The 21,911-nt window shown below is 46.7% G+C and overlaps 1 long non-coding RNA gene across 1 annotated transcript in view; it reads left to right on the top strand.

Annotated features, from left to right (window-relative positions):
- LOC138580619 (uncharacterized) overlaps positions 1 to 12,496 on the top strand; it is a 72,130-nt gene extending 59,634 nt beyond the window's left edge. The window contains exon 2 of the long non-coding RNA XR_011304303.1: positions 12,066 to 12,496. This is a non-coding gene — a long non-coding RNA (uncharacterized lncRNA). The remainder of the gene's footprint in view (positions 1 to 12,065) is intronic.
- The last annotated feature ends 9,415 nt before the right edge of the window (positions 12,497 to 21,911 follow it).

The following is a 21,911-nucleotide window of genomic DNA, read 5'->3' as shown; positions in this document are numbered from 1 at the left end:
ACCAGAGTCCTAATGGTACTAAGTGAAAACACTTAACCAAATACAAAAAAATATTGATTTAGAAAGACTGCCCCGTGACCGCACAGAGCGAACTTTCAAATTCAAACAGTCACGCCCCTCCCGCACATCAGTGCACGCAGGGGCTGACTGGCACAGGGAGACCCGGAGGAGTCGTCGGGTGAGTGTATGTGTGTAGTAAGTTTTTGATTCGCTGGGAAAGGTGTGGTGGGTGGGGAAATGGAGAGCTGGGGAGGTGGGGAGTGTTAAACCTACCTGATTAATAGCCAGCAGGAGGGGTTAGGGATAGGGAAGGGAATCCACTGCAAGAAGATGGGCGTAAAAGATCTCCCTTTTTTGTATTCAGTCTTCAAAATGCGGAAATATCACATAGAACCGTCTTAACTTGGGGAAGGAAACACTGAGAGCTGAAGACTATTACATTCCATTTCTCAGAAAGGGAATTTTGAGACTACTTTGAAGTATGTTATACTTTTGGGGGGGGGGGCTGGAAGAAGCTAAAGATTTTATGGTAAACATTGGTTTTCTTTTGATTGCTGACATCCCTGCACATTGTTGTTGTGAGGGCAAGGCAAGCATAGGTTTTGGACATACAGATTGCATCTAATTTGAACTCTTTGACTCCGACTTTCCTAGGTTTTTTTATAGGCAGGGAAATCCCACCTTAGCATAGGGCAAGTTAGGCCTTTCTCCACCCTGACATTTAATTTAATAAAGTTGTTGTCTGTGTCCTCCTTCATCATGCCTTCACAAGTAGTACTGAACGCCTGGGAGCTACAGAGACACAAGCAGGTACACTTCTTTCAATCTGGCTTACTCCCTTTCCATCCCCTTGTGTCCCTTTCTCCCCAGCCTGCTCCCATCTGCCTCTCTGTGTCTCTGTGCCACTCGCTCGCTGTCTGGGTGTGCTTGGCAAGTATTCATCTCATCAATGCCCCTCGTTGTGCCACAGGTCAGTGCAGACAATCATCCATGTCTAATGTGCCTAACTTGCTCTGCTGGCAATGAGCCTACTTCCCTATCTGTAATAAATGGGTTACGAGATTTCCGCAAAGATGTTGGTTCATTCTTTGTGTTCTCACTTTCTTGGGTAGCCTGCCTGTTGTTGCCAGAGAGGGGACCCAGTCCGCATACACAACTCGCACCTCACTGGGGTCTGTTAATTCCCTGACCCAAAACTCTGGCACTGTGGGGTCTGCCACACGGCCTTCAGTTTTGGCCTGCCTTCCACTTCCACGGGCACATACGCTTCTGGACAATTACTTGGGCTGATGACTGTCGGAAAGGTGCCAGTAAAGCTGGGGAAGGGGAACCAAATGCTTGTGAAAAATACTTTGAGGTAAAATACAACCTGTGGTGCGAAAACTGCTGAAGGGAGAGGCTTATTGGTAGAAGCTTGTTGTTCTTGTTGCAGTCCGACAGACGGAAGAGGCAAAGAGGATCCCCCTTTTGAGAAAGCCATTAAAATGAAGGGTGCCTTGCCTACCTGAGCAGTAGTAGTAATACTTGAACTGTGGTGGTATATTAAGTTGTCAGCAGATGTCACTTTGAAGTGGTTTGAAGCAGTAACGTACTGTAGGGCAAAGGTGACTGTTCTCATAGTACCAACAGTAGAAGCGTGGTTGTTGAAAATAGAAGCAGCAGCACAGAGAATGCATCCTGACAAATATACCAATGTAAAGTTGTAACTGAAGTCCTAAAGAATTGTGTATTATTGACATTGGGGAATATTACACCTTCTTTGAACTATGACAAACTATCTTGAAGAGACAGTTTACCATTATCATCAGGATTACCATTGGTGCTATTTCTTCTTCTTGAAATTGGATGGGGATATTTTCATCCAGGAACAAGGAGTTTACCAGTGGATTTTTGTTTGAATGTTTTCTTGACTTTGGACATTTAAGAGCTGGTTCATAACCTTTCTTTTGTTGAACATTTTGGAGTTCTCCTTGAATCCTGGGGAAGGGATTTTACCGAGGACAAGAGAAGGCCATTCAGACATTGTGTTAATAGTGTTTATTATATTGTGTTGATCTATAATTTCCTTTGTATGTTTAGTGTGAGGAACAGATTTCCCATGCTATAAAATGTTCCCTTAACCTTGGTAGGGAATTCCTCCGTAGAGTAGGGCAAGCAAGGCATTTTCTTATTATAATTTCTTTAATGAAATGTCATTCTGAGAAATCTTCAAGCAGTTGGCTGCCTCGCATTACTGACCCCTCCCAAAAGCTAGCGTGTGTTATGGGCATGTAGTGTGTGTGTGTGTTTGCATAAGAGCATGTTTCATAACCGCAGGTGGCGTACGTTTGCATCGTAACTGTGAGTGTTAAGTTTCTGTGAGTGTCTCGTGAGATTGTGTTTTAAAGGAGGGCTGTCGGTTATCACAAGCACTAACTATGTGCCAATGTGCAGCAGTAACAGAATGAAGACCAATCAAAGGAACCCCCAAGCAGCCGAAGTTAATTGGAAAAGGCCCCAAAGAATATCCGCAGACCAGACGTGGCTACGTGTATTCAATGTGCTGAGCCCAAGGGAAACCCTCTGGGGAAGAAAACTCTTACTCAGTGGGAACAGGATGATGATGCAGTTGTTTGAAGGCACAGCAGAGGCTGGGAGCTGAATATTACTGGAATCAAGAACTAGTACCAGGAAGAAAGAGTACAGAATACGCAAAGCAAGTAGCAAGCAGCAAGATGGGAGCAAAGTGAGGGCATCCAAGAATGGGAAGAGTAGAACAGAGCGTCAATGCTTGCAGGAGCCTCCTTCCACCCATGTACCTCCTCTGTAGCTCAGAGGACTGTGGTCGCAGGCGACCGGATTCCAGAGGGCCATCTTGGATGAATCTAGACTACTGCACTCACAGTACCTCCGTGTCCTAATACACTGCCATCTTGGAGGGGGAAAACCCCAGCTCGGGTGTCTTTTTTTTATACCGCTGCTGAGGGTTCCGCGTTCCTAATGTGTTGTCATAAGTGTGTCAGATGGCATGTTATGGGAGCATGTGCGTCAATGTTTTGTGGGTGATAAGTGTGCATCATAAGAGTGCACGTAATAGCAGTGCATATCAAAGTATGTGTCGTATGTTATATCCCAATCCTGGCCTGTTTGGGACAAATGTAAACCACTCCGTCAAGGTCTGCCAACTGCAACCCGAGCTATGGCTCTCGCCCTTCTGTAACAACCACAAGATGGAAACCGTGTCTGACGCAAGATCTTGAGTGGTGGAGGCTAGCCCCATTCACAACAAAGAACCTCAGAAACGGGTGAGCCACACAACTCCCTTATGTTGCAGTTGGCGGTAGTTCCAGTGATTTGCATCACTCTTTTCTGCTTGCTGTTCTTATGGTTTTCTGTTCTCCCGATTCTCTCTTGCTTCCTTAGCTTCCATTCCCATCTTCATAAGAACCTGCTGTCACTGCTGCCTTTTGGTCTGCTTGCCTTTCCGGATCTTTGGCTCCACTTTGTCCTGCTTCCAGACGGCTTCCCCGTTTGCAGTGGCCCCTCTGCAGTCTCAGTGCATTCTGCATTCAGCGCAGGTTTTCTTTATTTTCTTTTTTTGCAGTTTTTTTCCTTGGTCTGGCCTCACTGGCAGCCTTGTTGCTCAGTTCATTGGATCGCCCTGGCTTTGAGAAAGGAGAGGCCATTTCCCTACAAAACCAAATTCTCTGTCAAGCCCCAGGTAGGCAGCTCGCTAAAACGTAGGGTTGTGTTGTATGACCATGTGTCACCGGAGTGCATATGGTAGGAGTGCGTTCTATAACCACATGTCATAGGAGCATGTGTTGTAAAAGGTTGTATGGTAAGAATGTGTTATTGTGAATATACACAATTGTAATATCACAAATGTACGTGTAGGGTTTTAATATAAAATGAGCCCTCATTCTGCTCATTCATGGTATGCCTCCCAAAGAGTAAATTTTCATATGAAGTGTAAAGGTATTCCATCACTTTAAAACTGCCATTGGACAGCTGTCTCTTGCCTTTTATGTGAGTTTTTAGATGTTAATATAGATTACCCCTGCCTTGGCGAAGGGAGTCTTACTTCTATTAAAGGCAATCATTCTACTTTCTCCTTTATTTCTACCCTTCAGCAGTTTTAAATCTTCATACTTTCTTTTAAAACATACATAATTTTTTTAAACGAAGAAAAACATATCCAGACTCAATTTCCAATTAACCCCAGTGCCCCTGGTAGTCCTTATGCTCGCACTGAGTCCCATGCTTGCCTAGGTCCCTTCCGCTTCTTTTGATGCCTTCGTACTGACCTCTTGCCGTAACATTATTTAACTCGTAAACGGAAACTTGGCATGACGACTGTCCATTCGTGCATGAAGTTCCCTCAGTCAACTTGGACTGCAGGCTGCTCTCACTCCGCTCTGTTACTCTCTCAGGTTGTCTTCTGGTCATCTCCGGTCAGAGAAAATGTTAGGGAGGGATACACGACGCAATTTAACAGTAGTAATGTCATACATTTCTCATTATATGCATTCCTCTGGCGTTGTTGGGTGGGATAATGCTTGTCTCTGTGTCTTTAATAAAATGAAGACTCCCTGTTCCAAGGAGGGGGTAATCTTTATTCTATGTCAAGACCGGATGCATGCATTATGCTTGTTCAAAGCTATGAACTATTGCTCCTGCAGCGCTTGCTTAAAGTAGAAGGTCCTAAACGTGCCTTCGCTGGACCAGTCTGCTGCTTTTAGTATGTCTTGAATACTTGCACTGGGTCCGAAAGCCTTGGAAGCCATGGCTCCCCTCACTGAATGTGCCCCAAGCCTAGATATATCTACGCCTGCTAGTCATGATCTCTCGCACCCAATGCGCTATGGTTGCTGCAGCTTTAAACTGTTTCCTGCACACGAGCAGCTGTGCTACGCTTGCTGGACGTCTATCTGCTTTCCTTAATGCACTCTGCTGCGCATAGCTTGGGTTGCTTTTGGAAGTAAGGGTACAACATAGTTGACATGTGGTCTTTTTGGCTATGGAGAAGGTTACTCTGTCTTTCCGGTCTCTCACTAGCACTCTCATGTCCAACACACTTTTACACAATACTAAACACGGCATCATAGCTACTTTCCCCGATAGCTGCTGGTCGTATAAATCTCTATTGCGAGGCCAGTCTAGGAGTAGTCGTAGAACTGTTGACACATCCCATAACTGGACATATTTTGGAAGGGGAGGTGTACTAGCATTTACCCCTGCATCAGTCTCACTACTGCAGGGTGCTCTCCTGCTCCTTCTAAAGGATTGTGTCCCGCTGAGATGGTGTATCTGTAAACTCCTATAGTACAGAAAGCTGTCCCTTCTTTGGCTAAGGAAGCTAGAACATTTGAGTAATTGTACTAAAGGGGCAGAATCGGGATGAATGGTGCACTGGTCGCACCGTAGGCTCATCTCCTCCAAGTCGTCTCGTGACTTTTGAGCATAGAGGGGGCCCATCTCTGTTCCCAATACCCTGCACGCGATGAGAGGTAGTTGGTCGGTCCTCGTCAGAGGATGGTAGTCTTCTAACGGATTCTGCAGTGGATCCTCTCTGAGAGGTAGGAGTCACGGGAAATCTGTAGAATGTTTCATCAGAACTGGAAACCATGCTTGTGATCTCCAGTTCGGGGCTATCACTACCACTTCTGCTTTTTTTCTCTCCTGATCTTTGCTAGTGCTCTGGCTAGCATTAGGAGGGGTGGGGCGTAGTGCACCGCTCCTGACACGTTTGCAGAAACTCATCCTCTCCTTTGACTGGCTTCTGGGTCTAACCCCCAGCTGAAAAACCTTGGTAATTGTTGCTTCAATCTGGAAGCAAATAGGTCAGTGTTCAGGGGCCCCCAGAGGGCTGCTATTTGCGCAACCACTTCCTTTGTGCAACTTCCAGTCGCTGGAGTCGTGCCAATAGCGAGAATTCCAATCTGCTACCAACTGGAAGGAACTCCGCTGTTACAGAGATCTTGTGATCGAGGCAATAGTGCCAGAAGTCCTTTGTTGGTTTAATTAGCATGTGCGACCGTGACCCCCTTAGGTGATCTATCGGACAGCAAAAATGTCTATTCTGAGTAGGAAGCAACGCTACACTTTGTCCTTGGTGAAAGCTTTCACTGCGATCGAGCCTGCAAGTGGTTCCAGGCAATCGATATGGAGGTCTAGCTCTTTCTGGGACCATCTTCCTCCTGTCTCTGTGGCCACACCTTGCTCCCCAGCCTACTCTGCTGGCGTTGGATTCTATGATCAGCTCCGGGATGTCTCCATATATGGCACCCCCGTTCCAGACTTCCATGTTGTGGAGCCATCGTTCTAGGACTTACTTTGCCTCCGGGTCCAGAAGCACTAGTTTGTGATGTTAGGCCCTCTTGTAGGTTTCGGATCTTTAGCCTTTGCAGAGCTCTGTAGTACAAGGGCCCCACAAAGATGGCTTGTATCGAGGCTGCTAGAAGGCTGACAATTCTCGCTAGTGCACAGGGCGATATGTCCTTTGTCAGTCGCTCTGAGCTCTTTCTTGATCACTCTTCTTTTGGGGCCTGGAAGCTCTAGTGTCCCCTTCGTGGTGTTCATCATGAACCCCAGGAACTCCAGACGTTTGGGCGTGAGCTCTGATTTCTCTTGGTTTATCAGGAATCCTAGAGAAAAGGAGAGTTTAGACACCCGCTGGGTCTGCTCGATGAGTGCTTGTTTGTTCTCTGCTAGCATTAGAATGTCGTCTAAGTAGATGATTATTTGGATCCCTCTCTCGCAACCAATCTCCGCCCGTTACCGCTCTCATTTTTGTGAAGCGCCACTGCGCCGACGCCAGCCCAAACGGGAGTCATCTGAACTGTCATGTCTGAAGCTTAAGTATTTTCGATGCTCTCCGGCGATCGGGACTGTCGGGTAAGCATCTTTCAGATCCAGTCTTACTAACCAGGCCCCTTTGTGGAGGATGTCTGAGAAGGTGCACTACTTCCATTTTTAAGTGTCTGTACATCAGCCAACCGTTCAATTCCTTTAGGTTTATTACTGGCCGTGCCTTCTCTTTTCTGTGAACTAGGAACATGTTGCTTATGAAGCCATCTTTTGTGGTGCCACCTTCTATCGCGCTCTTGCTCTATAGAATACTCTGCTCCCTGTCTAGCAACCTGCTCTCTTTGTATGCTATTGCAAAGTGTTCCTTTTTTATCTGTTGTGAAGGTAGTCCTCTGAACTCTCGGTGGAAACCTGTCACTGCTTCAAGTGGTCAGGCTTCAATTGAAAGCATTGGCTAATTTTTTTTTAAAAATAACACCGTCTTGCCTCCAACAGGACGACAACGCCCCTTTTCTCATCTGTTGGCGTGTTTGGATGGCGGTAATATCCATGTCCTCTGCGTCCCCTGTAGCCATGTCTGCAAGCTGGGAAGAAGCCGTCTTGTTGCCGGGATTTCCAGTAATGTGCTCTGGACTTTTGAGGTCTTCTCTGAGGATCGAAGCGCCCGTATGCCAAACTCTGTTGTGGCTGGTCCCGGGGAAAGCTCTTGTGGGAAAAATCTTTTTGATAGATGCTTGGGCTTTCTTGAGGGATGTGTACGTTCCCACAAAGCTCCCCATCTCCTTCACAAAATCTTTTCCAAAAAGCAGTCCTTGGGCGTCCCCTCTTGACTCACTGGATGCTAGATCACCCAGTTTGGAATTCCCCTTTAGAAGAATGCTCCTTCTTGAGTATAGGGCACAGTTTGCATTTCCTAGTAGGTACACTGCACTCTGGCTCTCTCTGCTAAGTCCATGATCTTGGCTATGGGCCCGGACAAGTCCAGGACCTTTTCCTGGTAGCCTTTGCAGGCTCGGCCCATGCCTTTCCTCAAATCTCTGGCCGTATTGTGGTCCTCTTTGAGTCTAACTCTGGGGTCTCTGCCACCTTACCTGACAATTCCGGCCTGGGACATTGCGAGCGCATTGGCAGTCTCACTTTTCATTGGGCTTGCGCAGTCTTTGTGCCGTGTCTGCTGTCACTCTGGGTGATGGGTGTCAGCTGTTCGACTTTGGGTGTGTTATTGACTGCGGGTCAAACGGATCTGTTAATTCTTCCTTGTGCTTCTCTTGGTGCTTTCTTTTGCTGACCTTGAATCTCTGGGAAGCTTTAGAGTCTGAATCCCTGGATTCTAACCAAGAGTCATCATCCCCTGTGTTTTGCGCACCTGGCGATGGGGGTAGGAGGCTCCTCGCGGTCGGCTTTAGTAAAAAAGCATCTTTCAGCTTTTCAAAAGCATCGACAGCCTCAGGAGGTCTCCTCTTAAAGTCCTAGTTATGACCCTTGGGAGTTGGTGAGGCTTTGCGCTTACAGGTCTGTTCTCTTCCCTTATTTGACGCCCTGCTGGTGGGCTGTTTGGAGGACGTGCTGGCAGTTCAATTTGGTACTCCAGGGCGTCTAGCCTATCCTGGAGTGGGCGTACCCCTTGTGCCAGTGCATCCGTTAAAGTCTCCCAACACACTCTTAAAACGAAGAGTTAGATCTGACTCTTCCTCTACTGAGAGCACCTGCTCTTGGCTTCCGAAACAACCCTCCTCTGAATACATGCTCATGTTGTGCCTAGGTGCCTGAAGTATACACATCCTCCTGTAGGGGCTTGGGGTGGTTTACAGGATGTTTGGGCTTAGACTTCCTCTGTATTTGCAGGTTTTAATCTGTGGCTCTGAGGCCCTGCACCTGTGGAGCCTTCACAGCAGGCTCAATGTTGGAGCAGCATTCTTCACTGATTTTAGTTCGTGCTGCTGGCAACTATAACTATCTTCTTTATTGGCGTGAGATCGTTGTAGACTAACATACCGTTGGACGTTCGGCGAAGTTGGAGTAAAGGTACTAGCTGCATGCGTCATCTGCGCTGTGCGTCTCACATGCGCGTTATCTTGAGATTGTTCGTGGGCTGTTTGAGGGGCCTGGCTTACTTCAGTTATGTATATATTTGATAACTAATCCTTTCTCAAAGCGCAGCCGGAGCCCCGGGTGCGAGTTTGATACGCGTGGGCTAGGCTGCGTTTCAGTGACTGTAACGTCAAACTAGAGGACAGCGGGTGAACGCTGTGAGGGGTATGAAATTGGGCGCGCATGCGACCAAGAAGGTCGCATTTGGTTTTGCAGTGTCTGCTATCCTAAATATACACAAGGCACTATCTTTTTAGAGTCACACGAACAAGACACTTAACTGTGCGAAGAGCGAAAAAAGAAGAGGAAGGGACCTAGGCAGGAAGTGCCTCAGTGCGAGCATAATGACTACCAGGGACACCGGGCTTCCGGGCAAATGAAGTCTATGTTTTGGTTTTCCAAAAAAAGAAACAAATTATGAAGTTTTAAATCTGCTGAAGGATGGAAATAAAGAAGAGAACGCATAATCCTCGTCTGCGGTCTTGACATAGAATTGTGTAATGTATAAACTGTAAAACTCCTATGCTCTGTGTACATGATTGCAGCGCATATTGTAGGTCCCTGCGTTCTAAATGTGCTGCAGGACCATGTGTTGTAGGAGCATGTGCCGTAGGGGTGGGGAGGAGGGGGTGTGTGTAGGCCTCATTAAGCAAGACCGGCAACAGACCAAGTTCAAAATGAGATACTTTATTAAATCAAATATCGGGATGGTAGAATGCCTAACCTCCCCCATGCTAAGGTGGGATTTCCCTACCTCAATAAAACTAAGGAAAGTCTGTGTCAAAGAGTTCAACTTAAAAGTAGGACTGTGTCCAAAAACTATGCTTGCCCTCACAACTAAAGCTAATCAATGTGTAGGGGAGTCAATGCTAAAGGAAATGGTGTTCAACTCAAATTTCAGAGCTTCTTCCAACTCTTTCGTTCATCTCCCCTTCCCCAAGTGTAAAAAATTCCTCAAAGTCTCAGGATGACCTCTCAAGTTCAATACAGTTTCAAACAATCCTCGGGGTTCCCTTCCCCAAGTTCCAAGGAACACCTTTCAAAAACAAAAGATCTTGAGGCTCTGTAACCAAAACACTTGCAGTTTCTCACGTATCTGGGTTCCCTTTCCCAAGATTCACCACTTATACTTGCTTCATTCTCTTCAAAAGGTTTCACACAACTCTGGGTCTACATGACCCTCCGTCTGGTTTGCCTCAACAGTTTAAGTGCTTTCATTGGTTTGTGTCGGGTTTTCAGCATTCAGGGCTCACTGATCTAGGCGCAGTTGTCCGACCACAGCTTCCACCCATCATACACCGCTCAGCCAGGATCCCAGGGCTCATCAGACCACATGGGTTCTTTGGCACTGGCTCATGTGCACCAAATCACCTTCACTTAGTTACTCTTTCTTGGACTCTTGACTATGTGCTGCGTTACACTCCTCTGGCTTCCCTTTGTCAGCCTCATGGCTCTGCCATCACGTACTGCACACCTCTTGCCAGTCTTTGGCCTTGCCGCACTGCATTCACTCATAAAAGTTTACTTTGGAGTCTGGCGGGGGCGGCCGATATTTGGTTGGTTCATACCCCACCTTTTATGTGCACTTGGGCGGTTCTGTTATTTGCTTTGCCCAAGGTTTTAATCCATTCAATGTTTAATATGTTTAGATTCAAGATTTCACTCAATTCGTTGTTCAATATGTTCAGTATTCCATATGTACTCATGTTGCTTAATTTAAAGTTTCCATTCAGTTCGGTATTCAATAGGCATTTGTTTGACTTAATTCCACAGACCGTTACTTAATTTTGGTCCGATAGGAGCTCCCCGGTGCTAGTGCCCTCCCTGACACTCGCTGGCTTCAGGCGTCTCCCGCTCAGCATGCCAGCAACCTGAATGTTTCTTCACAGATGCGGGCATCGCCTGCTCTTCCCTTGGCTTTATCACAGCTCCTGTTCTCTATTACAGATGCTCCCAGACCTGCGGCAATTGCACGGCCCACTTGCTTTGGGTCCTGCAAGTCCTCTCTGATATATGCAGGCGTCCTGGCTCCATCTCCGGCCCCACAATGGCTGCCTCCTCTTAACAAGGGACCCCTGCTGGTCTCTCCCTGTTGTTCCCTTTTGGTGCTTGGTCTCTCATTTTATACACCAGCAACCAATTACCAGGTTTCAGGTGTGCTCTCAATTGGGTTGCCTGACTTTGATTAAGGGACACGCCTGACTCTTACAACACTCTGCAGGCATCTTCTTCATCCTAGTACTAGAGTGGTGAAATGATATAGTGTTCATTACTCTTAGTCACCTCTTCCTCGTCCCAGTACTGTCAAGTATCACATGTGGGTAAATGAGGGGAACAGCTTTTATAGTAGCCCATAAAGGTCGGGGGAGGCTTGAAAAGGGGATACCATGTCTCACCTGTATGTACTCCACTCCTAATCCACATAGGAGTGTGTGCCGTAGGTACATCTACATGTGTGTGAGAAGCACTTGTGTGTGTTTGCTGCGCAGGTCATGTTGGAATCACAAATGTATCTGTGTGGATTTTAATATAAAATGTGCCTCCATTCTGCTCCTTTATTGCATGCCTCCTAAAGTGTATATTTTCATAAAAGGTTTCCTTTTTCGTGTGAAAAGTGTACATTTTCCCATCACTTTGAAACTGACATCAAAGTTAGCTCTGACTTGCATTTGATAGTGTTTAGAAGTTAATTTTGTAATGTACCAACTTTGAAACTCTCACGCTCTGCTTAGTGCAGCACATGGTGTAAGTGCACTGTGTGGTAGCACACATGTCCGAGGTGAATGTGAGAGCACTTGCACGTTTACATGTTGTGTAGTAAGCGCGTGTGTATTAGGTGCGCATGTTGTAGGAGCACATTGTGTATACACTAACATTGTTAACATCCAAAATGCACGAGTAGTGTTTTAATATAAAATGTAGCTTCATTCTGTTCCTGCATTGTATGCCTTCTCGTATGAAGTGTACTTTATTCCATCACCTTAAAACTTGCTTAAGTAAGCTTGTTTAAAAGAAATTAGATATGATAGGTTTTTATTCATCTCTTGTAGAATTAGTGCCAACACATTTGTCATTGCTGCTTCTGTAAGTATGAAAAGGTATGCAAGCAGATTATTCATTGTTTGGCCTGCTTTACAAATGAGATACAGTAGAGGAGGTTAACATAATGTTATATGTATCCACAGAACATAATGCCGTGATGAAGACCACACCAGGTGGGAAGGAACAGGAAGGCGGGAAGAAGCAATTAAAGAATTCAATTTAAATAAGCCAACAGACTTTAAATTGAGTCAAATGTTGTATAAAATGAAAACATGTATATAATGTCGTCTTTGCTTCTTTAAAATTTATTTTTAACTTTTTGGTGGTCTCTAATTCATGAATATGTTTTGATATTCACGCCTCAAGAACGATGGGAGTGGATATTACTAACAAATAACAAGAGGATTCGGATAGCCACTGTAAATTGTATTCAAACTCTTAATTTGATATAATGTAAATGATTAATTTGTGAAATTTTAAGGTTTGATTTGTATAAATCTACACATGCAAGTGAAATCTTTTTCTTTTGTAAAGGTTTAATTAAACCATAAATAATAAAAAATATTTTGTGATACTTGTTAATGTATGACTTTTTTATACTATTTGGGCATCAAGAGACAGGTTACGTAGCTTAGTTACAGACAGTAGATGATCAGCAGAAAAAAAGTATTGAAGGTCTTTACATTGAAAGGGGTCCCTGAATGAACAGCAGTGTTTTGAGGTGTTTCCTGAAGATCCAATAGGATTGCTCCACTCTTAGCGTTGGGGGTAGCTTATTCCAAAGTTTACTGGCAATGACTGTGAAGCTTGAGCCACTTGCTTTCTTTAGATTGTTTCTTGGTGTGTTTAGTTTATGGGGATTCATGGAGCGGGTGGGCCTGGTAGGCTGCAGTTTGTTAGGTTTGCGTGACAGGCAGGCCGGGGCCGCATTGGATATGCTTTTGTGGGTAATGTTTAGTGTTTTTAAGATGATGCACTCCCTAACCGAGAGCCAGAGAGACACTAATCTCAAATTTGATATGTGCTCGCTCTTTGGGATGTTGAGTGCAGCTCTGATGGCATTGTTTTGTATTACTTGTACCTTGTTGATATTCCAGGCAGATGTGCCTGCAAAAAATAGTTACAGTAGTCAGTCCTTGAGCTAATAAGTGCCTGGGCGATGTGCAGGCAGCTCTCGACAGAGAGAAACAGTTTGCTTGCGTTGAGCAGTTTTGTAGTCTATGCAGCTGAGGAAGGGATGGCACTGACCTGTCATGTCGGGGAGAGAGTGGCGTGAAGGTGGACTCCCAAAGTCTTGATAGAGCGGGATACCGGTATCTTGAAACCCTCAATGGAGAATTAACTGTAAGAGTTGTCCCTTTTCTTAAGGACCGCTTGGGAGCCAACAAGGAGGATCTCTGTTTTCTCATCATTTAGGCAGAGTATGTGTGAGGCCATCCATATCTGTATACTCTGGGACACCTAGCGAAGCAGGCCTGTTTCAGTGGCCTAGTTGCTTGATAGGGGTGTGTGGGGGGGGGGGGGGGGCAAAGACCTGCGTGTCATCTGCATAGCTGGTTTAGGAGTTGCCCTACTCATCTAGCAGTTGAAATAGCTTTGTGAATGTTGCACAAAGTTGGAGAAACACAAGATCCTTGTGGTACTCCGCAGGTGACGCCGCAAGGGGAGACCGCTGCTGAACTCGAGTACACTCTTATGGATCTATCTGCCAAGAAGGAGAGCGATCCATGCAATAGCTTCGTGCTAAAAAAAAAAATAGCTGTCGAGGTGACTTGTTGGCCCAGGATTTGGTGGTCCACCAAATCTAAGGCAGCGGATAAGTCAAGTAAGAGCAGAATCGCAGATTTGAAAGCATCTTTGATGTCATCTAGCTGTTTTTTTAGTTGCAGCAATGCTGATTCAGTTCCGTGACCAGGTCTGAAACCCGATTGTCGTAGGCCTAAGATGATGTTGGAGTCTAGGTAGTGCATTTGTATCTGGATGTAGGCTGCTCTATCGAGTATTTGGGAAAGGAACTGTGGTAATAGCGCAGTAGTAAGTGGGTATTTCAGGGTTGAAGTTGGGTTTCTTTAGCAAGGGGAGCACCCATGCTTCCTTCATGCTGGCTGGTACTAGAGAAAGAGGCATTGATGATGGTAGTGATGTAAGGTACAACACCTCAAAGTGCCGTAGTTAAACGCCCTCTGGGGACCGAAACCCAAGTATGGGAATTTGATCAGAGGAGTTTAGAATGCATGTGTGCATCTTAGCCAATAAGAAGGTAGGTAGGGGTGGCCAAGTCCCCGTTAACTACCCATGTAGAGCTGGCATGTGGATGGGTGCTGTTGGGTAGTCTGGAGAGTATACGATAGCGGGAGGATCATTGTGTGCAGCTAGACCACATTTTCTGATGTGGGGGAAAGCTGCACTTAAAAAAATAAATAAATAAATAAAAAAAAATAAAAATGTGTAAGCTTTACTTATTTACAGGAGTCAGTTGCATTACAGACTCGGTCAAACTTTGCTTAAACAAGAGCTATGCCAATTAAAAGAAACCACCAATCAAAAATAAATCCCAGTCCCTCCGACCCAACGACATGGTAACACATTTCTCTTAATGGCAGCATTCAAAATATTCTTTTCCTTTTGCTCCCCCCCGCCCCCTACCTTTTGTCCTTCTATCCCTTTGCTTACCCCCAATCCGGAAGCTCAAGCACCTTTGTGGTATGGAAAAGCTCTGCAATAAACACGATCTGTAATACATTTGCTCTCTATCCTTCACTACATCCTTAAAAGGGCATCCAAACCCTCAAACTTTTTGATAACTTCCATTAAGACAATTACCATATCTTTTCAATGTTGACGGCTCCCATAAATTTGTACCCACCTCGGCGCAACGCAGGAACCTACCACAGATTTCCAGCAGTGCGAAAGAACCATGCTTGCAGCCGTCGGGAGGTGAGTAATCCAACCCGCCGATGCCCCACTGGCCGCATAACTGCCATATGCCACCTCACCCCCCCAAACACCACTATCACCGGATCCATTGGTAAGGTAATGTGCCCCAGAATTTCCTTCCAGTAGAGTTGTGCATGCGGGCACAAATAAATTACCCATTTCCCCACACTCCATCCAGCAAAAAGGTGAGCAGCCGCCCGTTATCCTGCTAATACGCAGGAGCGTTAAGTACCAACACATTTTGTATGCAACTTATTAGAGGCGCATTGTGATGATTTGAATGCCCTCAACAAATTTGCCCTCACATTTCCTCTGACCCCCAGTTCCCTCTCCCATTTCTCCATATACGGCAACCTTTCCCTCTGGAAGGCCCTGTCCAAATGTTTAGAATCTTGAAACGCCCTTATGCACCTACACATGCCGCATCACAAGTTTCAATCCCCATTAGCTCTCTGGCTCCAGCCGCCTTCACCCCCTTATTGGTTATCAAAGCCCTCGCCTGCATGTATTGCAATCGCTCCTGCTCCCCTATTTTAAATTGGGCCTTGCATTGTACAAAGGTTAGTGGTACCCCATCCATAGACCAGTCCTTTAGTTCAATTGCCATCCCACCCTACCATCCTCCCCAAAAACTCTCTTCCAGGCTCAAATGCCCAGTTAGAACCACTGAGGAGGGGAGTCCAAACCTAACCACTATTCCTGTTATCGTCAATACCCTAGTCCAGTAGCCCAGTGAGCATCTAGTTTCCAATAACGCCTTTCTCGCCTTGTCCCCCAGGAACAGGAGCTTTGCTAATGTGATGGATGTCCCTCCCTGTTCCACCTCCTACCAACACTTCCTGCTATTTTGCTCCTGTCACTCCAGCATTGCCACAACAATTTGTGCTGATTTCTGATATCTATTGACCTCAGGAATACCCAACATGCCCATCCAAGGGGATTGTGGAAGCACCTTTCGCGAACCAGGACAGTTCCTGCATATCTCTACATTTCAGAGCCTCTATTAACTTACCCCATAAGGGTGGGATGTTGGCTTTGTAGAGGTCCTTCTAAGCTGGTGTCAGTTGGACCTCCAGTTATTCCACCTCTGTGTGAGCCCAAACCAAGGGATACTGCCTACCGCATTTCCCCCACCGCCTCCAAGTCCTCAGATATTATGTGCCTTCGACTTGAGTAATTTATCCCAAGTCTGGCCACCTTTCGAAACCCTTGTAAGATGTCCATCTCCATCGGGAGAGACTAGTCTGTTTTGTGCATAAACAGCAGAACATCTTCCACATACAATGCGATTTTGTGAGACTTCCCCCTTGCATTGTATTCCTTGCACTGCTGATCTTGCCTTATCATACACGCAAGTGGGTCCACCGCCATAGCAAAAACCAACGGCGAAAGCGGACATCCCTGCTGCCTGCCCAGTCTGATGTTAAGAGGAGCCGATACCATCCCCTTGGGGGGGATTTGAAAATTCACAAGCACCCCTCCTATTAATTTAGACCCAAACCTTTCCAGCATACACTTCAATACCCCCAGACCATGCTGTTGAAAGCCTCTCTCATCCAGTGCTGCCAATGACCTACTTTGGCCTGTTCGTCTGCCCCACTCAATTGGGCTATCCGCCTGCCTAATATCATGAGTGTTAAGCCCCTCAACAAACTCTGATTGGTCCAGGTGAATAATCGTAAGCAGGACTGGAATCAACCGGGTTGCAATTATTTTGTCATCGCCGATGAGTGTGAGATGGGGCGATAGCAATTGCATTCAGCCGGGGTCATAACCTGGTTTGAGAAGCAGCGTTATGGTGGATACACCCATATTCTGCAACACCACTCCCTTTGATTGTAAGACATTAAACAATTTCCTGCAACCAAGGTTTGCAAACCTTAGAAAACCCATTCCCGAAAACCATCCGGCTCGGGTGCTTTGTGACCGGGCACTGCATCAGTAGCCTTCCTCACCACCTCCTAACTAATGGGAACCTCCAAGCTTTATCTGCCCTCTGCTGCTATTTTGGTCAAATGATTCTTGCGTAAAAATATTCTACCTGGAACTCCGCTTCCATCTTTTACTCTTCCACTAACCGCTTATAGGAAAGCTACATTCTTATGGCAGAGGTGCTGTGTGATGTATCTTGGAGTAGTGTATGATGGCAGATTCGTGCGGGTGGGTGGCCATTTCTTCGGCTATCTCCCATAACCATGGAGTGTGATGCATACCCCCCTCTTTATACTCTCCCCGGCGCATTAGGCCACGGTCAGGCAGGGGCAATCACACAAGACGCGTGCCCCTCCCCATCTCTGCATAACGACATAGGCACAGAAAGCAGTAGGGGGACATACTGGAGGGGGAATAAGACCCCAATATAACTCAGGGCACACCCACACCCAAGGAGGACATAGGAGTGGCAACAACACCCCCCCCACCCGATACAAAAGACCCTTGCACACGGCGGCGGAGCACGATAAAAAGGGGCAGGTCCAGCAGACTCGTGGGGGACCAAACATAGCCCTACCACCACTGCCACCAGCCACCCTTACAATCAAGGAGGATGTCACGAGCAAAGGGGAAAGGGGGCCCCTGCTCAACCCACACCGCAATCTCACAAACGGGACACAAGTCTGCTACAATTGTGGTCCTCAGATGCTCAGGCAGTTCCAAAAGACAGGCCAGGAGAAGAACGCTCTACCGACATATATCTCCCAAACCAGAGCGCTCTTCCCCCGACAAAGGATGATATGAAGGCCTGGTTTGCGGAACTCCAGGACAAGTTTATGTCCACAGTCCAGGACCAATTTGCCTCCATGAAAAACGAAATGAAGCAGGCGGTACAAGAGTTGAAAATGGATGTGGCCAAGCTGGAGGAAAGGACAGACACTGTAGCAAGAATTGTACAAAACATAGAAGAGGAAACGAAACAGAACTGTGAAACACAAGAACACCTGATCCGGCCCACCCATAACCTGGAAATTCAATGTGAAGACCTGGAGAACCGTTCCCGCAGATCCAACATCTGTATAAAGAATGTGCCCGAATCGGTGATAGACAAAGACCTGAAAACGGCGATACAAGAGGTGTTCAGAGATATAATCGAAGCACAAGAATCTGAGAACATTGGGATCAACAGAGTCCATAGGGTGGGTCCGAGAAGAACTGGCGCCCCAGGGGAGAAACCGAGGGACGTATTGGCAGCACTCACGTCTTAACCACAAAAGGAACTGATCCTTAGGAAAGCGAGGCAGCTTGATCACATTAGGATGAATGGAGTGGAAATACAATTGTACCAAGATCTGGCCTCAGCAACACTCCTAAAAAGAAGGGAAATGGCCCCATTGGTGGCGAAAGAAATCAGATATAAAGGGACGTTCCCATTCGGCCTACTATTCGAGTGGGAGGGCAAGCAGAGAAGAGTGACTACTTGCGAGGAAGGCCTCAATATAATGGACAAGCAGATGGAGGGGACGGACACGAGGGATGGCAGGATGAAAGGGGAGACCCACAAAAGGCTGAGAGGATGGGAAGTGGTGAGACAAAAGAAGAAACCAAATGGATGGGGAAAAGCAGGGAAGCCAGCAGGAGACCATTAGAGATAATCAAACAGGACCGCTAGCTCATCCTCCTTGAAGGGAGAGGGCGGAAGAAGATTAACCAGAAAAACCTTGGATTACCAAGTAGAATGAGGCCTGGGGTGGGGGGAAACGGGAGGGACGTAACCCAGGTCTGAGGAAGAAGCAGGGTTTAGGACCCCTCGCACAGTTAATCCCGAGCTATGAGAGGGCAGGGAGCGATAGGCGCAACGCCCTAGCAACCATAGGTGCCTGGGCCCTCCTCGGGATCGAAGTTGAATTCATGTTAATAGTTGGGGGGGAGGGGGGAGTTGGGGAATTTGGGGGGGGAAACGGGGTGGGGGACAATCTGGAAGAGAGAAGGGATCACAGTATACGGGAACGAAAATTGAACCAGCAGAGTAGAAGGGATGGGGAAGCTCAGAATATTTTCACAAAATGTAAGGGGGCTGAATTCACTGGTGAAAAGGAAAAAAATGGGAGGCCCTGGTAAGAAGGGAAAAGGCAGAGATTCTGCTCCTCCAGGAGACACACATTAAGGCCCAGGACAAAAAGAAAGTACACCTCAGAGGATATACGATCTGGGCGCAGGCGAATGCTGGGGAAAAAGAGCAGGAGTAATGATTGCAGTGAAAGGGGGGTGTGGTGGCAAACCTCATAGACACTCGAGTAGACAGGGAAGGGAGGTTCGCATTCGTTAATATCTCTTTAGAGGGTTACAGGCTCACCCTAGCGGCAATATACTCGCCGAACACTGGGCAGGATGGATTTCTCCGGGACACCCTGGGGAAACTGGAGGAATTTGCAAAGGTAGAGGTAATTCTGGGAGGAGACTTGAACTTGGCCTGGCAACCTCACATAGATAGGAGTGCGGGAGGAACGCAGGCACATGGGACTCCATCCAAACAATTAAAGCTAAGGATGGAACAGATGGCACTACGAGATGCCTGGAGGGAAATAAAGGGACAAGATGCAGGATTCACCTACTACTCGCACGTGCACAACACGATGTCGAGGATTGACTATTTCTGGGTGTCGGTGGGACTGGTGGGGAGGATCCAGGATATCGAAAAGGGAGCGATAGCATTGTCAGATCACGCCCCGCTATGGCTCGATGTACAGACCCCCGGAAGGGGAAGAGGTCTCTGGAGATGGAGAATGCCGTTTGACATTCTAACGGACCAGGTGCAAGGAGAGGAACTAAGGGACAAAATCAAGGAATACTTTGACCTAAATGACAATGGAGAAGTTCCACTGGGAACAGTATGGGAAGCCTTTAAGGCTGTAACCCGGGGACATGTCATAGCACAAAAGGCAGCCAAAGACAAACAACATCAAGAATGGGAAAGAACGCTCAAGAAGAAACTAACAGAAATACAGGAGGAGCTAACACTCCATCCCACAAGAACCTTCAAGAAAGCAATGAAACACGTGCATGGTCAACTAGAGATCCCTACTATATCTAAAACAGCGATACTATATTAAGGCCAACAAAGCGGACAAATATCTAGCAAGACAACTTAGAGAAAAACAAAGCAATGATGATCCTGAACGTCAAGGATGAGCATGAAATACCTCATAAAACTCAAAGGACATAGGGGGGGCCTTTAAGGCTTTCTACCCAGATCTATATGCAAGGGAGCACCCGGACGAAAGGAAACAAGACAAGTTCCTACAATGTATTCCCATACCGACAATACCAGAAGAAGACCAACAGGCTTTAGAATCGAGGATTACAGAGGAAGAGGTCCACAGGGCAATAGCGAGCCTACCTATGTCCAAGGCACCAGGCCCGGATGGCTTCACGGCTCAATTTTACAAAAAATATGTGGACACTTTAGTTCCATTCCTGACGAGGCTTCTAAACACATTCAAGGACAGCGGAAACGTAACTTTCTCCATGAATGAAGCAAAAGTCCTCGTGTTCCACAAATCAGGTAAAGACCACACTCTCCCGGGCTCATATCGCCCGATAGCCCTAATAAACCTAGATGCCAAAATCTACACTAGAGTACTGGCCGCCAGAATTTCACCCCTCCTCCCGACCCTAATAAACACAGACAATCAGGCTTCGTCCCAGGTAGGCAAACACACGACAACTTAAGAAGAGTCATTCACCTTATAGAAAAAATAGGCATCATCCACACACCAGCAATCTTACTCACTAGACACCGAGAAGGCCTTTGACTGGGTAGAATGGTCCTTCCTCCTTAAAACGTTGAAGCATATGGGGTTCGGAGATCAATTTATAAATATGGTTAAAGCCAATTACAACTCCCCATCGATAAGAATATCAATAAACGGAGAGGTCACGGAGAGGGTGGAGATCTCGAAGGGTACGAAACCAGGATGCCCCCCTATCACCTCTGCTATATGCTATATTTTTGGAGCCTCTCCTAATCAAGATAAGGGAATCGGAGAGGGGTAAGGAGGATTGAGATGGCGGGCAGGCAACATAAAGTTATTGCATATGCAGACGACATGCTATTGGCCCTGGAAGACCCTGTGAACTCCCTGACAAGATCCATAGAAATACTGGAGGAATTTGGGGAGATCTCAGGCCTGAAGATGTAACAAAAATAAATCTGAGATCATGCTTCTTGCTGGAGACAACAAACCGTGGCAGGCCTGCTAAGTCTAAAAATAGTGGAGGAGGGTATCAAATACCTGGGGGTGACGCTAAAACACAGAGTAGACAAGATCTATAAGAACAACTACACACATCTCTTTGCTAGAGTCAGGCAGGGTCTAGAAAGATGGTCCCCGCTTAGGATCTCATGGTGGGGTAGAATTCAATCAGTAAAAATGAACATACTCCCCAGGGTGCTCTACCATTTCCATGCCCTCCCAGTAACAGTCCCTAACTCCTCCTTCAAAGCACTCTCCAAAGCCATATCGCAATATGTGTGGAACAGGAAACCCCTGATGATCTCCAGAGCCATTCTCACGGCACCTATCAAGGCAGGCGGAATGTCCCTCCCTCACTTTGAAAAATATTATCAGGCAGCCCAACTCTGGATCCTCAAGGAATGGTTGGGGGAGGACCGACAAACGATCTGGGTAACACAAGACAGGGCGGTCACCAGGACCCCCCTGGAGGACCTACTGTGGAAACATAAACAACACAGACACCTGAACCTTAGAGTTAGTGAGGTTATGAAAGCCACCCTCAACGCATGGGACGACCAAACCAGGAAGGGAATCATGACAACCCCAATGGCCCCTTTCACGCCAATCTGCCGAAACCCTCAGTTCCCACCGGGACAGGAATCCGGCGCCTTTGAAAAATGGGAAACAGCTGGATGCAGGAAAATAGGTGAAATGATCCAGGATAATGAAAGACGATCGTTCGAGGAATGTAAAAACATGTGGAAACTAACAGAAGCGATCGTTATAGATACGAGCAAATAAAGCACTGGCTAAGTACACCAGAGATCTTCCAGGCGGCCACAAGGGACCTTGCACCATTTGAAAAGTACATAATATCCAACC

This window comes from Ambystoma mexicanum, chromosome 3p (assembly GCF_040938575.1).
Source record: "Ambystoma mexicanum isolate Mex_15411 chromosome 3p, UKY_AmexF1_1, whole genome shotgun sequence".
Classification (NCBI taxonomy): domain Eukaryota; kingdom Metazoa; phylum Chordata; class Amphibia; order Caudata; family Ambystomatidae; genus Ambystoma; species Ambystoma mexicanum.
The sequence above is the reverse complement of the archived record's forward strand: the minus strand, read 5'-3'. Positions and strand labels throughout refer to the sequence as shown.